This window comes from Aquarana catesbeiana, linkage group LG04, assembly GCF_042186555.1.
Source record: "Aquarana catesbeiana isolate 2022-GZ linkage group LG04, ASM4218655v1, whole genome shotgun sequence".
NCBI classification, from domain to species: Eukaryota; Metazoa; Chordata; class Amphibia; order Anura; family Ranidae; genus Aquarana; species Aquarana catesbeiana.
Genome location: NC_133327.1, coordinates 139,493,136 through 139,511,576, shown reverse-complemented (window position 1 = coordinate 139,511,576; position 18,441 = coordinate 139,493,136). Strand labels below are relative to the sequence as shown.

The 18,441-nt window shown below is 43.1% G+C and overlaps 1 protein-coding gene across 3 annotated transcripts in view; it reads right to left on the bottom strand.

The window, feature by feature from the left end:
- The window catches only part of LOC141139539 (coagulation factor VII-like), a 53,710-nt gene extending 45,788 nt beyond the window's left edge, over positions 1 to 7,922 (bottom strand). For 2 of the 3 annotated variants that reach the window (XR_012243768.1, XM_073625778.1), the window contains exon 1: positions 6,458 to 7,922. The gene's annotated coding sequence lies outside the window, so the exon portion shown is untranslated. Of the gene's footprint in view, positions 1 to 726; positions 1,138 to 6,457 lie in introns of those variants that run through there. The other variant, XM_073625779.1, reaches the window with a different exon arrangement.
- Positions 7,923 to 18,441: the final 10,519 nt, after the last annotated feature.

Genomic DNA, 18,441 nt, shown 5'->3' with positions numbered 1-18,441 from the left:
TTAAAATTGATCTTTTGCCCTAAAGAAAAAAAATATCATTTACTCCCTCCCTAGACCGGAAGTGATGTCCTCTGGTCCTCCAAGATCATAGAAGTGATCAGAGACAATCTGGTCTCTGTTCACCTCTATGGCCAACTGCACGAATAGTCAGATGGTTTCCCAGGCTCGCTGGTAAAAAAAAGAAAAAAGTAAGCCTGAGAAACTCCGGCAAGTGGCTCAGACCGCTTTCATGAGAAAGAGAATCGCCAGCTGAAAAAAATAAAATACTGGGGTTTTGGCTGATAGTTTCAGCCATAACCCCGGTAAACCACTTGCAAGCCGCAACATATATATATATGTATTACGGTTTGCAAATGGTTAAAGCCCAAATGAAGTTTCAGTTAAAATCACCTTGAGTAAAAAAAGCCTGTGTCCTGCCAGATTGCTGCAGAGGAGCCTTGTTCTATGTGTGAAAACAGTGGTCTCTCTCCAGAGGTCAACACATCCTTCGCTGAGTCAGAGCTCTCAAATTGGCAGGGAACATGAGCCTTGCTGATTGCAAAACAATAGGTCTGACTCAGTAGGGGGAGCTTCAGACTTTATCAGAGAGACCTCTGCTTCCACGCATAGATCAAGTGTTGCATGTATGTTGGCAGAGAACAAACTTTTCTACTCAGACAAAAATAACTGTAAGACAATAAAGTGTATTTAAACTGAAAAGTAAAAATGTATTATATAGCAGTTTACCAGTCCTTAAAGCTGTAATTCGGGATAAGTGAATATTGTCTTGAATTTCTTCCAGATCAGTGCAGTAATGCAGTGTTAAACTTTGCCTCTGTGCAGGAGCTTCCTGTAATCAAGACTGGTCACTGCTGCTTTCTTTTCTTGTGTAGGGTGACTGGTCTTGTCTCCACCCCCTCCTGTAGATTTTGTAGGCAGCCTGTGGTGGGTGGGTCTGCTGGGTCCCTCCCACAGCTCTGCTCAGGCTGTTTTCAAAAGCTATTATCTGATTTGCAAAGGCCTTTGGTAAACACAAAGTGGAATTATTTTCATGAGACTATTGGGAAATATATCTAAAATGAAAGTTTACATGCCTGGAATTCAGCTTTAAAGTGTCACTAAACCCATATCATAAAAAACTATCAATAAATGGTGTATTACATTAGAAGATTTGTTTTCTGTATTGTGCAAAAATCATGGTTGATCCTGCTGCTCTCTATCTCCCCCTTCTGTTCATGTCCCCAATTCAGCTAGGGATTTTGCAGCTGTAGTAGCACCTCTGCACATGCTCAGTTTTCAGTGAGATTATTTACTGAACATTTTCTCCCTATCACATCTGAGCAGTGTTAATTTGGACGTCAAATTTCAATTTAGTTTTAGTCATACTCTGTTGACTAAAATGCCATTTTAGTTTTAGTTGTATTTTAGTCTTTTGACTAAAATGCCATTTTAGTTTTAGTTGTATTGTAGTCATCTCAATTGTTTTAGTTTTAGTTGTATTTTAGTCAACCTAAATAGTTTTAGGTTAGTAGGCGAAAATGTTTTAGTCAACGAAACTAACACTGCATCTGAGCAGCCCATGCAACTAAAGAGTCATGCATGTGGGCGTATACACAGTGGAAAATGATAACTCACTTCCTCCCTCCCTCCATGCCCACTAACCAGCTAAACACAATGGGGCAGGATATTACAGGTAGATTGATGGAGGCTTCACCTCCCGCTTATTCTAAGACACAGGCGTGACAGAGCCTGTAACTGGCAGAAATCCGCCCACACCATGTTATTGACAAAAAATAATAAAGATTTGATTTCAAATATATATATTTGATTTCAAATATATATTTGTATGACAATTTAAAACAGTTTACTGATATTAAATTTTTTTTTTTTTTATATATTGAACATGTGACCAGCAGCAGAGGACTAGAAGCTCCTCCTGCTTATGTTTCCCTGCGGACAGGCTGGGAAAGAACTTGGTCATGCGAAAGCTGTATATCGTTTAGGAAAAAGGTGCTTTTGTAAACTAAAATAATTACAGTGCCATCATCCAGATACAGAAATAGAAGGAACAACATCAATTAACAGCTTGCCATCCACCCTATAGCAGTTTTACTGCTACAGGGCGGCAGCTGTGCGCTGGATTCTGTAGCCGCGATTCTGGACTTCCGCCTGCAGAGGGCGTGCAGCAGAAGCCGATCTGTGGGTGTCCTCCAGCACCAGCCGATCGACGGTAAACTACACAGGGGGGGGGGGGGAATCTGTAAACAAGGCACTGGTTCCCAAAAAGTGTCAAAAGTGTCACTTAGTGTCAGATTGTCCACCGCAATATTGCAGTCCTGCTATAAGCCGCAGATCAATGCCATTACTAGTATAAAAAAATAGATAAACAAAAATTTCATAAATATATCCCATCGTTTGTAGACGGTATAAGGTTTGTGTAAACCAATCAATGTACGCTTATTGGGATTTTTTTTACCAAAAACATGTAGCAGAATACATATTGGCCTAAATTAGTGGTTCTCAACCTGGGGGTCGGGACCCCCTCTGGGGGCGAATGATGATTTGGAGGGGTCACCGAATCCTGGGCTGTTCCTGAAGCCCGCACCGCTCTCCCATCCTTTTTGCGGCCGCCCAGCAGGGCTGGCCCTGGGGCCCGCGGCCGCTCACTCAGCCTCTTCGCAGCCTGCCATCCCATGCACTCCCTGCTACAAAGGAGGAGGTACTTTACTGGATTTATGCCTATCCTCTAAATTTATGAAGAAATCAGAAAGTTAAAAATATTGTTTTTTTTTTTCAAGCAGGAGCACCAGGGAAGCCGCCCAGGACCACCAGGGAAGCCGCCCAGGACCACCAGGGAAGCCATCCACACTGGACCACCAGGTATGCCTCCTAGACCCCCAGGGAAATACCAATCTGTGCCCAGGCAGCTGCCAATCAATGCCCACTCACAATGCCTACCACTGCCATTGCCACCAGGGATGCCTATCAGTGCCGTGTATCAGTGCCCATCAGTGCCACGTATCAGTGCCCAGCAGTGCCGCCTATCAGTGCCCATCAGTGCCCAGCAATGCTGCCTATCAGTGCAAATCAGTGCCACCCATAAGAACCCATCTTTGCAGCCTTTCAGTGTCCATCAGTGTCGCCTATCAGTGCCCATCAGTGCCCACCAGTGTCACCCAGTGCCCCCCGTGAGTGTCCATCAGTGCCGCCTATCAATGCCCATCAGTGCTGCATATCAGTGCCACCCATCAGTGCCACCTACCAGTGCCCATCAGTGCCCTTCGTCAGTGCCCTTTGTCAGTGCCCGTCAGTGCCCGCTCATTGGTGCCACCTCATCGGTGCCGCCTTATCAGTGCCTGTCAGTGCTGCCTTATCAGTGCCCATCAGTGAAAGACAAAACTTACTTATTTACAAATTTTTTTAACAGAAACAAAAGCAAAACTTTTATTTTTTTCAAGATTTTTGGTCTTTTTTTATTTGTTTAGCAAAAAAATAAAAACCGTAGAGATGATCGAATACCACCAAAAGAAAGCTCTATTTGTGGGAACAAAATGATAAAAATTTAGTTTGGGTACAGTGTTGGATGACCGCGCAATTGTCATTCAAACTGCGACAGCGCTGAAAGCTGAAAATTGGTCTGGGCAGGAAGGTGTATAAGTGCCCTGTGTTGAAATGGTTAAATGTGGTAGCTGCATTTGTTTTCTTTTTTTTTTTAGGATTTTTTTTTGCTTTATTTAGTCTTTTTTTTCAATCTTCTTTAACAGACCAACAGACCAAGCTGTCTACCAAAAGTGGTAATTAGTGTGTCGTGACATGCCATTTAACACTAACACAGGTGCTTACAATAGTCAGCTTTTAGTCATTTAGGAAAGGAAAAGGAAAAAATAACCGTTGCTGGAACTGCCTAAAATTTTTTAGTTGGAGTTAGGCTTTAATTCGTCAGTCACCTAAAGTCCATCTGAACACCACCTTCTCCAGACAACGCTGTTGTCCAAGGGTGTCTCTGTTTCTCCTCTACAGATAGAGGAGCCACCCTATTACAGGAAGTGTGCTACAGGCCAGATCACCAGGTGACAACAAAAAGAAAAAAGGCTAATAACTGAAAACCAAAGCAGCCACCACATCAAGTAATTGGTAAGCTGCAATTTAAAAACATTTTTGATTTTAGGTTTAGACACGCTTCAAACACCTTTTGTTTTGATGTGGGAGTTTTACAATACACATACCTTGTTTGTAGAAATTAAACTTAAGCCTAGTACACACAATGAGATTGTCGGATGAATGATAGTCCATTTTTTTTGTTGCATGCTAGTCTCATATCGAAAACAAATAGGTTACTAAAGTACGAAAATTCTCGTACGACAGAATAAATAAATTTGGAAGTGGTGTAATGTATTTGTATTGTATTTTGGGATGAAAACTGTACTGATTAAACGAAAATTGTACGATCTGGTATCATACGAGAAAGATTTTCGTCTTTGTCCCTTCAGAAAATTTCAGACGAAAGTTGTGTACCAACGATCAGATTATAGTACAATTGCTTAGAAAACAATATTTTTTGTACGATATTCTGATCATGTGTACACGGCTTTACTGCTGATTCTGTTCCATAAAACATTTGTTTATGTCGCAGCACATTGCGTAAGTTTATGATGAGATGATTACAAAACATAAGAAAAGAATACACATTGTGAAATTGTTCCAGAGCTATGGGACAGCGTGGTCTTTTGCTGTGTTTTCTGGCAACAGTTTTTAATTAGTAGTTAATGTACATTTTAAAAGGATACCTTTACTAAAAAATATGGTGTTTTCAATTGTTGTCTTTTCATTCTGAAAATGCTAGTTGCCTGTCTGTAACTGACATTGACCCTCTGGCATCATGGCTTTGAATCACTAGCACAGCAAACATGCACGGCTGTCCAACTTTGATATGTGGCTATGTCCGTGTGTCTACATCTACCTCTATAGACTGCCTGCACACAGCTTGGGGTTGATGTAGACACCAAAACAAAGGCAGCCTGCATGCAGTATGGAGGGCCAGTGCCCAACTGAACAAGGCCTAAGGCTTTCTGAATTTTTCTGACTTTGCTGATGGAGTCAGTGACTCAGAAAGCGCTGAAGGATAAAAGTCAGTCACTTAGCATTTTCAAAAGGAGATTAGCAATGGCAGATGCCCATATTTTTCTCATGACTTTTTTAAACCACCTCCCACCTGCGCTATAGCCGGAAGACAGCTACACTGCCGGCTCACATTGCCAGGAGGGCGTCTATGGATGTCCTGCCATGATCACGCCTCCTGTGCGCCCACTGCAGACACAGATGATCACAGATCAGGGTAAAGAGCCAATCACAGCGGCTCTTTACCATGTGACCAGCTGTGTCCAGTCACAGCTAATCACTGTGTAAACAGGATTTGCCGTTTATTGGCAGCCTTCTCCTCATGCTGACATTGCGCGAGACGAGCCAACAACTGGCAAATTCACACAGGGGACGTCTACACTGATAATCAGGGCACTGATCGTCAGTGTCCTGATAATCAGTGCAGCCCCAACTGTGCTCACAAGTGCTGCCAATTTGGGCCTATCAGTGCCACCTATCAGTGCAGCCTATCAGTGCCACATATCAATGCAGCCTCAACAGTGCGCATTAGTGCAGCCTATCAGTGCCCATCAGTGCAGCCTCATCAGCGCACATCTGTGAAGAAGAAAAATGACTTATTTAGAACATTTTATAGCAGAAACTAAGAAAAACATGTTTTTTCAAAATTTTCAGCCTTCTTTCATTTGTTTAGCAAAAAAAAAAAAAAAACACAGATGTGATTAAATTCCACCAAAAGAAAGCTCTATCTCTCTAAAAAAAAAATTACAAAAATTTAGCTTGGGTACTGCGTTGCATGACCGCGCAATTGTCATTCAAAATGTGACAGTGCTGAAAGCTGAAAATTGGCCTGGGCAGGAAGAGGGTGAAAGTGCTCAGTAGGCGTTAATGGATATAATAACAAAAATTTAAAAGAATCCGAAAGGATTCTCACGTCCTTTAGGATTCTATTTTTGAAAATGGAATTTTGTAAAATGAGGAAAGAGCAGCAGAGGTCAAGACATGAAAACATGCAGTAATGAGATGTACCATCAGTTTTTATTACCCATTTGTGTTGGTATAAGGCAAAGAGCAGTGTACAAAGTACAGTGTCCTTGGCAACCAAACAGAATTCCTTTTTCACTAATGGAACTCTCATTGCAAGTTATGTGTTTCTGAAATCTGTACATTTTTATTGCTTTCTGCGCTACTTTATTAAAAAAAAAAACTATAGATATACCAGTAAATACATACAACACTGTACCTCTAAACTTTAGGATTGAATGCTACATGTTCAGCCTAATGTGTCTGTGCCAGGGAAACCATGCTTTAGATGTTCTCCTTAAATCCCCACGAATGTTATCACAGAATTACCAGTTTAAAGATGTAATCCATCACATACCTTGGTGGGAGTGCTATGGAGGGTCTTGAGGTAGGCTCTTTAGTCACTGTTCCTATATGTGTAATTCATGTAGCTTAGCACTACCAGTGGGCAGCACTCCTGTGGTCTGCAATCACCCCTAGTTAATCATCATCCCAGACAAATATTGACAGGGGACAGAAATCAAACATGCGGTATTGTATCTTGAGCAAGTGGTCATTGAGGGGGAGTGAAGGCCAAATCCGTAATGTAACACTAAAAAATATTGATAAATGTGGGTCAATGGGAGAAAAATAGGTGTAAGTGCTCAGTATGAACATATAAGGCTGCATACACATGAGCACATATCTGCAGAACATTTGCGGTATTCAGAGGCAGCTAAACACCGCCTCTGGATGCAACAACACTCTATGCTATGGCCACATACCAACTGGCTGATTAGCTGCGGCCATTTTTTGTGCAGCCAGACCTCTGCAGAAAGCTAAACCTGGATGTAAACTGTGTGTATCCAGTGTCGGCCGGAGACTCTGTTTGCATGTAACTGCTCAGTTGAGCTGGTACGTTAGAACAGCAGCAGTGTTAAGCTGGATACACACTATACAATTTTCTTTTTTTGATTTTTTCCATTAAATGTACCAAAATCATATAATATGAGGTCAAACCTAAACACGTTAAATTTGAATGCAATCATGCAGGACCTTGCACTACATACAGTAGTTGAAGGTAAATCTAAAGGAAATCGAACAATAAAAGTGGTATAGTGTGTATTCAGCTTTAGACATTGATTTGGAGAGTACAAATTTGACAGTTTTTGCTAACAGCTGTTTCTTGTTGCACACAGTATACAAGCAGTGTTTACAACCACCTGCAAGCATCTACTGATTCCTAATGCCGTGTACACACAACTGGACTTTTCGACAGCAAAGGTTGGGCGGAACGAATCCGCTGGACAATTCGATCGTGTGTGGGCTTCATCGGACCTTTCCTGTTGAAAACTCAGACGGACTTTATAAATAGAACGTTTCAAATCTTTCTGACTGACTCGAGTCCGGTCGAAAAATCAGTTCGTCTGTATGCAAGGGCAGCTATTGGCTACTGGCTATGAACTTTCTAATTCTAGTCCGGTCGTACGTCATCACGTTCGAATCAGTCGGACTTTGGTGTGATTGTGTGTAGGCAAGTCCGTTGCGTCGGAACTCCATCGGAACTCCGTCGAAAGTCCGTCAAAAAGTCCAACTGAGTTCAGTCCGTCGAAAGTCCGCTCATGTGTACACGGCATAAGTGAAAAGAACACCGCGCTAGGTGATAACAACAAATTTTAGTTTGAAGTGCAAATAATTAGTAATGAATAAATTTCACCAGCTGCAGCAAAAATCTTGCTAAAAAGCAAATAAAGGTAATAAATAAATAAATAAATCACTGCGCTAAGTGATAACAATATTGATCCTAAAAAAGGAAAAACACACATATAAAAGTCCTTTGCAGTCCCACCTTGTGTTGTGTTCATATGTGCTCATGGTCTATAAAAGGTTAATCCGTGTTTCATAAACTTGTGCTCAGACTGGGTGCCCCACATGGATGTGCACTCACCCTTAGACGTTGACCAACTATATCTAGTATGGTCGATTAGGCATTTGGGGAAGATATTAGGCCACAGTCCTTTATTGGGGGTTAAAAGCATATGAGTAAAATCTTAAAAATTCTTTAACCTTTATTATTATTATACGAGATTTAACCTTTATAACCATAAGCAAATAAATACTGTAATTGTTTGAAATAAATATCAAACACAATAGATCAATCAACAAAGCTCCAGCTGAATGTAACAGTCCAATAAAGTTTTTATCCACACTGTCCACCCACAATAGTGGATGACAATACCCCAAAAAAAGAAAGTCGCGATAAAGGGAAGGGAGGGTGGGACAGCTTGTCATGATTAAAGATCTATCTGCTGTCAAACAACTCAGGGATATGATATTTAAAGGTGAGTGTGAAATCCCGGTTGGATGAGGTTTCCCTCAGCAGGTTTGTAGCTAATCAAAGGGTAAAACGCAACTAGCTGATCTGCTTAGCAACAGTTGATAGCCGAAATCCTGAATGGATACAGCAAAGGGGGGGGGTACCTAAAACAGACAAAAGGAAAGCCTGCGGACTGCCTGGAGTTCCAGAATATTGATGGGTAACAACCTCTCCTGCAGAGACCAAGTCCCCTACACCAAAAAGTTACCCAGACCTAACCCCCACCCCATTAAGCTGGAATCCTTCGTCAGTACCTTCCGAGAGAGGGGGAGAAAGACTTCCCGGTCTCCAACCACTGGAAAGACATCCACCAGTCCGGAGACACTAGTGTGCTGGGATTTAAAGGCCATCGGAGAGTCTAACCTTCAGAACGCTCAGCTGCAGAGGTCTGGAATAAAACTGAGCAAAGGTAGCGGCGTAGCGTGGGTTGTCAGCGCCCCGGGCAAGGCAAATCATTTGCGCCCCTAACCCGTGGACTTTTAGCACTCCCTGTGTCCCTTTCACTAGTACAGTATTAACCTGTGGCTATGGAAATGCAAAGGGATCTTCCACTCCTAGTTTATTATTGGTTGGCAGGCAGCCAATCAGAGGCTCAGGGCTCAGGCTGTAAATAATATCTGTATTCCCCACCCCCTATTCACCAGTGACAGAGAGGGGAGAGAGGGTGTAGGAGAGAGGGAAAGGGGAGAGGGAAGGATTGAGGAAGTTGTGTTCCTTTAGGTACTACACAGGTCTGTACTTGCTCTATACCTGGGTTTATGATATGATTGATTTTTGTACATAGATCTAGTCTGCACTACATTAAGTGTACAGTAAGTGCTCAGTCACACTATCGGTTGGAGGGTGGTAAGACCCTGCAGTTAAACCGCACTTTTACCAAACCCCAACCACTACTCCCTTTAGCTAAAGAGGCAGCCATTGGAGGTGTACACACACTGCAGTACTTTGCGGCAGGAATTATACCCCCTGTCACTTTTGGCAGTGAATGGGGCCACTCTACAAGAGCTGCACAACCACATTCAAGGGGTTAAATCAGGCAGCGATGAGGTAATACAGCTCCTCCTCACCACCTGTCAAATGTTCTCTGAAGAGCTAGAACTTAGCTGAGCCTGTCATTTGTCAGAGTGGTACCTGTTCACAGAGGCGTATCTAGGGTATGGCAGCCATGGCAAGTGTCATGGGCGCCATACGGGGGGGCGGCAAAAAAGCCGCCCCCCTGCACAAAAAATAAAGTCCCACCCATCCTCTAGCAGCCGCCTCCCGCTCTAATCTTGTCCCCTGCGGCACGACCGGCCTGCTGGAGCGCGGCGCTGGCACAGCAAGTGAGGAGGTCAGGACTGAAGCCAGTGACAGGTGCCCCCCAAGACGGCCGATGAGTTGGTCTGGACCGTCTGGCCACAGAGCGAGCGCCCGGGACGTCTACGTTGAGATACAGTAACTGGGGGAGGCGGAGCCTAATGCTCAGCCTACCCTCCTCTGCGCAGCTGCTTCAGCTTCTCTTCTGGTGGGTCTCTCGGGCCGGGTCTGTGTGACGTGCTGACACCCGAACATGGAGGCTGGAGACCAGGAGAAGAGAGAGACGTCGGAGAGAAGAAAAACAATTGGAACCCCCCCAGGCAGCAGCAGGTACTAGTACTGTACAGCACTTGTCACCACGGTATTGATCATCATGCTGATGTTACTGTATTTTTGGGTGCTGGTTAGGCTGCATTTATGGGTGCTGATGTTACTGTATTTTTGGGTGTTGATGTTACTGTATTTTTGGGTGCTGATGTTACTGCATTTTTGGGTGCTGATGTTACTGTATTTTTGGGTGCTGATGTTACTGTATTTTTGGGTGCTGGTTAGGTCGCATTTATGGGTGCTGATGTTACTGTATTTTTGGGTGCTGGTTAGGCCGCATTTATGGGTGCTGATGTTACTGTATTTTTGGGTGCTGGTTAGGCCACATTTATGGGTGCTGATGTTACTGCATTTTTGGGTGCTGGTTAGGCAGCATTTATGGGTGCTGATGTTACTGCATTTTTGGGTGCTGATGTTACTGTATTTTTGGGTGCTGGTTAGGCCGCATTTATGGGTGCTGATGTTACTGTATTTTTGGGTGCTGGTTAGGCCGCATTTATGGGTGCTGATGGATGTTACTGTATTTATGGGTGCTGATGTTACTGCATTTATGGGTGCTGGTGAGGCCGCATTTATGGGTGCATTTTTGGGCGCTGGTGAGGCCGCATTTATGGGTGCTGATGTTACTGCATTTATGGGTGCTAATGTTACTGTATTTATGGGTGCTGATGTTACTGCATTTATGGGTGCTAATGTTACTGTGTTAAGGTTATCTGAAAGATAGGTTTCAAATGTTTTGACAGGGGCGCAGTTTCAGTTCTTGCCATAGGCGCCATTTTCACTAGATACGCCTCTGCCTGTTCAATATTATGTGCTGCCAAGGAAGTAAACAAGGAGTGAGCGGAGTGGTACCTTTCAGTACAACCAGCACTGCACTAATACACAGGAAGGTGACAAGCTGCGGAGACAAGACTGCGCCCCTCTAAATGTTGCGCCAAGGGAGACCGCACCTGGCTGCCTCCCCCCTACTGAGCGAAGGGAACCGACTCAGATGGGGAAACCATCTTTCCAAAGATCCTCATGCAGAGACAAATTGAGGGATAAATTAGGGTCTTGAGAAAAGCCTCCTGGGGGCGCATGCGCGGCGCGATGCGGGAAGGACGCGAGTAGCTACAGCTCCGTCTGACCCGGCCAGAGCGGGCTGAATAACCAGAGCCAAACAAACGACACGCCGCCGAAAACACCCCACACCCCTCGGGGAACCCTCCGTGCATGCCGGTAAGAAGAACCGGACACTTTTGCCGCTCGCAACACCACTTAACCCACTATCTCCTGAACGCTGCAGGCAAACAGGCCAGGAAGATGTCCCAAAATGGCGCCGGAGCCAGCACACACGCGGCCGCAACGAAACAGCTATCTAACCTACCCATCCACTCTCTCAACAACGGGAACAGTGAGTACTCTACCCCATTATCTAAAGCTGACCTAGATGCCAGCCTTACTGCAATATTTGATAAGCTGGTCAACAAAATAGAGAGTGAGGTACATAAAGCTACTACGGCCCTATCCCAGGAAATAGCTAATATAGGAAGCCGCACCGACATTTTAGAAACTAAGCACGATGAACTTTCTCTTGCTCATAATGATCTAAGAAAGGATTATGAATCCCTGGCTGATAGTTTTGCCTTTATGCAAGCACAGGTGGAAGATTTGGATAACAGGAAAAGACGCCATAACATCAGGCTGAGAGGTGTTCCGGAATCAGTCACTGATTTGATACAAACAGTTTCCAAGATTTTCCATAATCTTCTCCCAGACAAACCAATATCAGCATTCATGTGCGACCGTATACACAGAGCTCTACAGCCCAAACCACCACCTGACAAACCACCTAGAGATATCATTATGTGCATGAAGGACTTTCTTACTAAAGAGGAAATCATGCGTGCTTCCAGAACCACTCCAAACATGGCTTTTGAAGGCAATAGGTTGCAAATCTACCCTGACATATCCCCAGCCACTCTGGATAGAAGACGCAGAATGAAGGAAGTCACAAACGTCTTACAAACAGCTCGTATAAGATACAGATGGGGATTCCCCTTTAAGCTTACTATTCCACATAATGGCTCTACATACACTGTGTATAACGTAATTGAAGGCAAAGAATTGTTAGTTAAATTGGGCCTACTCGACCCAGAACCACCAAACAGATTCCCGACTACGCCAAGGCCCTCCCCTATATGGTCAACTCCATCCTCTAGACGCAACACAGCAGAACAGAGAAGATGGCGACAACCATTCCAAAACCAAGCCACTTAATCGCATCTTTTATAAGTTTTCTCCTCTTCACACAAAGCCCATAAGTTTGGATGTCCTCTCAAGATTGACTCTCGGTTCTCATCTTCATATCCCCGGCTGAATAGACCATTCTGAACGCTATCCTGCTCATCATTGCATTGTCACTTGAACTTCCCCCTCATTTGCTACCTGTTCTCCATTAAGACCCTCAAAAAAGCGAATGGAGGAATAAACTATCCACTATCATATCTCATATCCCCCTCTCCTATTCCCCCCCTCCCCCTCCCCTTCATCCCTCCATCCATCCCTTTCACCCTCTCCCCACTCGCCCCCCCCCCCCCCCCCCTTCCCTTTTTTTTTTTTTTTTTTTTTTTTAGGAAAGGTATATATGTGGATATAATGAGTTCTTGGCTATACTTGAGATGGTATATTCTAGATTGATATTCCCGAGGTCCGTTAAGAATAAGATATAACTTTCTTGTTTTCCAACCCACAAAGATGGAGGGTATCCTGCTTACTGTTACATTTACTCCTCTGGTTGGTATTTAAATGTTTTTGTTCCAGTTTCTCAAATAGCCCGCTAAGTCCGTCGTCGCTGGATTGTCTCCCCACCTGCCCATGTGGTTCAGTGCTGCGCCCTTAATTTGGAGGGTGGTGCGCTGGATGGCGTGTGCGGGATCAGGACACAACTGTCCTCCTGATTCAAAGGAAATTTGTTGTGACAGGATATTTCCTGTCCCTTTATTTTTGTTATTTTTTATTACAGTTTTCATCGATCTAATTTTTTTGGTCGAAACATTTTATAGAGTTAAAAATGGAAGTTGCGGTAATACTTTACACTCTCATATATTGATCCAATGTTATATTTTTATACGCTGCAAACACTCATTTATTGGATGTGATTCACACTTGACCATGGTTTTCCTACATATATGGTATAAGATGACACTTCTATCCCAAATGCTTAACCTTAACCTTCTCTCTTATGGTTATATGATTTTCATGAATACCCCAATATATGCAATTGAGAATATCTATTTTCAGAAGCTAACCTTTCTACTAACTACCAATGGTGCTTAAAGTAATATCTCATAATGTCCATGGTTTCAATACACCCCACAAAAGGAAAAAGGCCTTTCAACATTATAAGAGAATTGGTGCAGATATTATCCTATTACAAGAGACTCATTTCTCTTGCACTAGACATCCAAATTATTTTGATAAAACATATAATCAATTCTATTATACAACATTCCACAATAAAACCCGCGGTGTTGCTATCTTTATACGTAACACTATCATTTTTGACTTAAATCATATCTATAAAGACCCAGATAGTCGCTATATCATTATAAAAGGCCAAATAAATAACAAGGAGATTACTATTGCATCAATTTATGCACCTAATGACTCCCATTCATCTTTTTTCCAGAGCTTTTTTGAATCTTTGGAAAAACTTAGCTCCCCCCATCTGGTCGTCGGTGGGGACTTTAATTTAGCAGCACACCCAGCACTAGATAGAAGCAAAATTTCCCCTTCCACCAAAGCTTTCCCTAAATCTTTAAATAGATCCCTCAATAAATTTCAACTAATTGATTCCTGGAGGGCGCATAACATAGGTGCAAAAGTTTACACACATTACTCTCACCCTCATGACGTCTACGCCAGGTTAGATTATATTTACTGCACTCCTATTCTACTAGCTAACTCCTCCAATGCTACAATACACCCAAGCCCATGGTCAGATCATGACATTACACTTTTTGAAACTTCACACATTGGTCTTAAACCCTCACCATATAATTGGAGACTTAATGATACAATATTAACAGATGCCTCACTGACACAAACCATCGCAACACAAATAGAGAATTATTTTTCTGACAATGTCAACGATGACATCTCTCCCACTATGATTTGGGCAGCCCACAAAGCAGTCCTAAGAGGCCATTTAATTAGCCTCGCTGCAAATAGAAATAAACAAAGACTCACAGACATCAAATGCCTAACCAAAGAACTTAATGATCTATACCTTAAATTACAAATAACCCCTTCATCAGAAATTACCAAACAAATTCAAGACAAGCGTAAAGCTTTAGATGCTATTCTTTCAGCAAACACAGAGAAATCATTAAGATTTTCTAAGGCTAAATTTTTATTACATAGTAACTCTCCCTCCTCTATGTTTGCCAAAAAACTTAATCAAGAACATAAACCCCCACACACATATAAACTCAGAGACTCCAAAGGAAATATGATCACACACCCTCAAGAAATACTTAAGATATTCTCCACCTTTTATAAAGATCTTCTTTCAAGCCCTCAGCCCCCTACAGACCAATCCTCTAGATCGTGGCTAGATGACATCAGATTACCCTCTCTCACCCCACAGCAGATCGAACAGTTGAACGCCCCCTGTTCAGAGCTAGAACTAACCAATATTATTAAGTCTCTTAAAACCTCCACAGCACCTGGCCCAGACGGTTTCTCTTCCTCATATTATAAAAAATTTGCCCCTCTCCTTACCCCCCACCTAACTAACCTTTTTAATCACATTTTGAACGGTGGACAATTCCCCAATGAGATGCTCCTAGCGAATATGTCTCTAATTCCCAAACCACTTAAAGATCACTCACTTCCCCAAAATTTCCGCCCTATATCAGTTCTAAACAATGACCTTAAAATCTTTGGAAGATTACTTGCAGACAGACTGGCAAAGGTTATCACAAACCTAATTCACATTGACCAAACAGGTTTTATCCCTGGAAGACAAATAGTTGATAATGTCAGATTGGTCACAAACATTATTCAAGATGCGAATCTTTTTTCACGGAAGCTTTGCCTCTTGAGTCTGGATATTCATAAGGCGTTTGACAGTGTTAGCTGGTCGTACCTTAATTATTTACTACCCAAATTTGGGATATCAGATAAATTTTTGCTGGGATTTAATGCTCTTTACCATAATCCCCAGACTAGAATTAGAATCCCAGGTCATAACTCAGAATTTTTCCCCCTCAGTAGAGGGACCAGACAGGGCTGCCCCCTTTCCCCACTTTTATTCGCCCTTGCTATTGAACCATTAGCCCACAAAATAAGAAACAGCTATGATATTAAAGGATATACTAAAGGGGAAAACGAATTTAAAATCAGTCTATACGCGGATGATGCCCTTGTATTCCTTACTGAACCTATCACCTCTATTCCATCTCTCCTTAAAGAACTGAAACTTTTCCATGACATCTCTGGCCTCAAAATAAATATGAATAAATGTTCTGCCATGTCAATTAATCTTCCTCAAAACACAAAAAATTTATTATTGAGTAATTTCCCTTTCATATGGTGCTCTAATTCATTTAAGTATCTTGGAGTTTCTATTACCCCTACATACAACCAATTATATAAGTCTAACTACATCCCCCTTTTTTCAAATATTAACACTACCCTCAACTCTTGGTCATCATTTCATATCTCGTTCCTAGGCAGAATATGTGCCATCAAAATGACTATCCTACCTAAAATTTTATATTTTTTTCGTACCCTTCCAATTAACATCCCAAAATCCAAAATATTCTCTATCCAAAGAAATATCAACAAATTTATTTGGGCAGGTAAAAAGCCCAGATGCAGCTATACACTAATGCATAGACCCCAATCTGCAGGAGGTCTAGGTCTTCCCAACATATGGTTATATTACCTTGCTGCGAGACTAACCCAGCTCTCTCAATGGTTCACCCCTACCCACGAGACCCCATGGAAGAAATTTGAAACTGCCTCTATTAAACCACTATACTTACAAGGTATTTTATGGTCTAACACCACATCATACAGCAAACTCTCCAAATTAAATATTATAGTTGCCCATTTTCTCCAACTCTGGAACAAACATAAGGACACCTTCAAACTTTCTTCTAACACCCCACCTTTAGCATCCTTCTTAGGTGACCCCAGATTCCCATATGCATATAATAACGAAAGTCTTTTCTTAATCTGGATTAACAAAAATCTCACTACACTCAGATCCCTACAACTAAAATGGAGTTTCACTCCATTCTCTTTCCTACAATCTACACATGGCCTCCCTCCCTCAGAACTTCACCATTTTCAACTGATTAAAAGATTCTATGCTGAGTGTTTTGCACTCTCCACGACCCCCTCCAACACAGTGTTCGAGCAAATCTGCATCTCCCTTACCAAAGATAGGGGGTTAATTTCAAAACTTTATAATTTCCTAAACGGTGTTGGAGTCCCAGAAAAGTCCTCTCAGATGATTAAATGGGAGTCGGACTTGGGCATCGCATTCAGCGTGGAAGACTGGACGTCCATGTCCGATAACTTACGTAAGAGTAACAAAGCTATATCATTTAGAGAAACCCCAATTAAAGTTTTTTCAAGATGGTACTTAACCCCAGTGAAACTACACTCATTCTACCCCTCGGTGTCCCCAAATTGCTTCAGAGGCTGTTCTGCCCCAGGTACTCTCTTACACATATTCTGGTCATGCCCCCATCTAGACCTAATATGGCGTAGGGCCTTTGAAATTATCGAATCTTCATCTAAGCAAAAAATCAAACCTTCACCACAAATATGTTTATTATTTGCTAATGTTCCAAACGTCCCCCCTCCATGTTCCAGATTAATCCATTCTCTATGCAGCTCCATCCTCTGGATGATTGCTCTCAATTGGAAATCAGACAACCTACACTGGCAACAAGTCATGTCCAGAATGGAATCTATCAAAATTGTAGAATGGATATACCACACACTTAACGATACGATACATATACATAAAAACAAGTGGTCTTATTGGTCTACAGATTAATATATGTCTCTTGTGTTTGCTTGTCAATGATTGTATCAAGGCTATAGTTTCATGTCTGTACCTAGAAATTAGATCTAGAAGCATATCTAAATCCTCTTTTTTAATGACAACATCGCTGTAACATTGTGACATACTCTGTTGACATCTATATATTTTATGTTATATTTCTGTACAACTTCCAAATAAAACTTTTGTAAACAAAAAAAAGAGAAAAGCCTCCTGATTCCTCAGAACAAGGCATTTCTCTGGCAGCAAAATGACCTTCCCGCTGTGTGACGGCGCTCCTCGTCTGACAGTTCTTAAATAACGGGGGGGGGCGGGGCCACCCGGTGACCCCGCCCCCCTCTGACGCACGGTGACTTGACGGGACTTCCCTGTGACGTCACGGGGAATGCCACAGGGAAGTCCCGTCAAGTCACCGTGCGTCAGAGGGGGGCGGGGTCACCGGGTGGCCCCGCCCCCCCGTTATTTAAGAACTGTCAGACGAGGAGCGCCGTCACACAGCGGGAGCCTCCCTCCATGCCAGCATGGATTGCGGAGCGGCCCGGAGAAGAAAATGAAGAAGAGAAGAAGAGAAGAAGAGAAGAAAAGAAGAAAAGAAGAAGAGAAGAAGAGAAGAGCGGGAGCCTCCCCCCCATGCCATGGGTGCGGAGCGGCCCGAGGAGAAGAAGACAGAAGACGCCGCGGAGGAGATGCTGGACGAGAACGCCGGAGGAAGAACCAGAAGAACCAGAAGAGCCAGAAGAACCAGAAGATGAAGGAAGATAGAAGAAAGAAGAAGCATTTAAATAAAGGAATTGTCAAAAACTGTCTCTTGTCATTTTTAACATTTTTGACACTTTTTTCGTGAAATGGTAGGGGTACTTATGTACCCCCTTACCATTTCACACAGGGGGGGGGCCGGGATCTGGGGGTCACCTTGTTAAAGGGGGCTTCCAGATTCCGATAAGCCCCCCGCCCGCAGACCCCCACAACCACCGGCCAGGGTTGTGGGGATGAGGCCCTTGTCCTCATCAACATGGGGACAAGGTGTTTTGGGGGGCTACCCCAAAGCACCCTCCCAATGTTGAGGGCATGTGGCCTGGTACGGTTCAGGAGGGAGGGGGGGCCGCACTCTCGTCCCCCCCTCTTTTCCTGCGGCCTGCCAGGTTGCGTGCTCGGATAAGGGTCTGGTATGGATTTTTGGGGGGACCCCACGCCGTTTTTTTTTTTTTTTTTGGCGCGGGGTTCCCCTTAAAATCCATACCAGACCTGAAGGGTCTGGTATGGAATTTAGGGGGAACCCCACGTCATTTTTTTTTTTTTA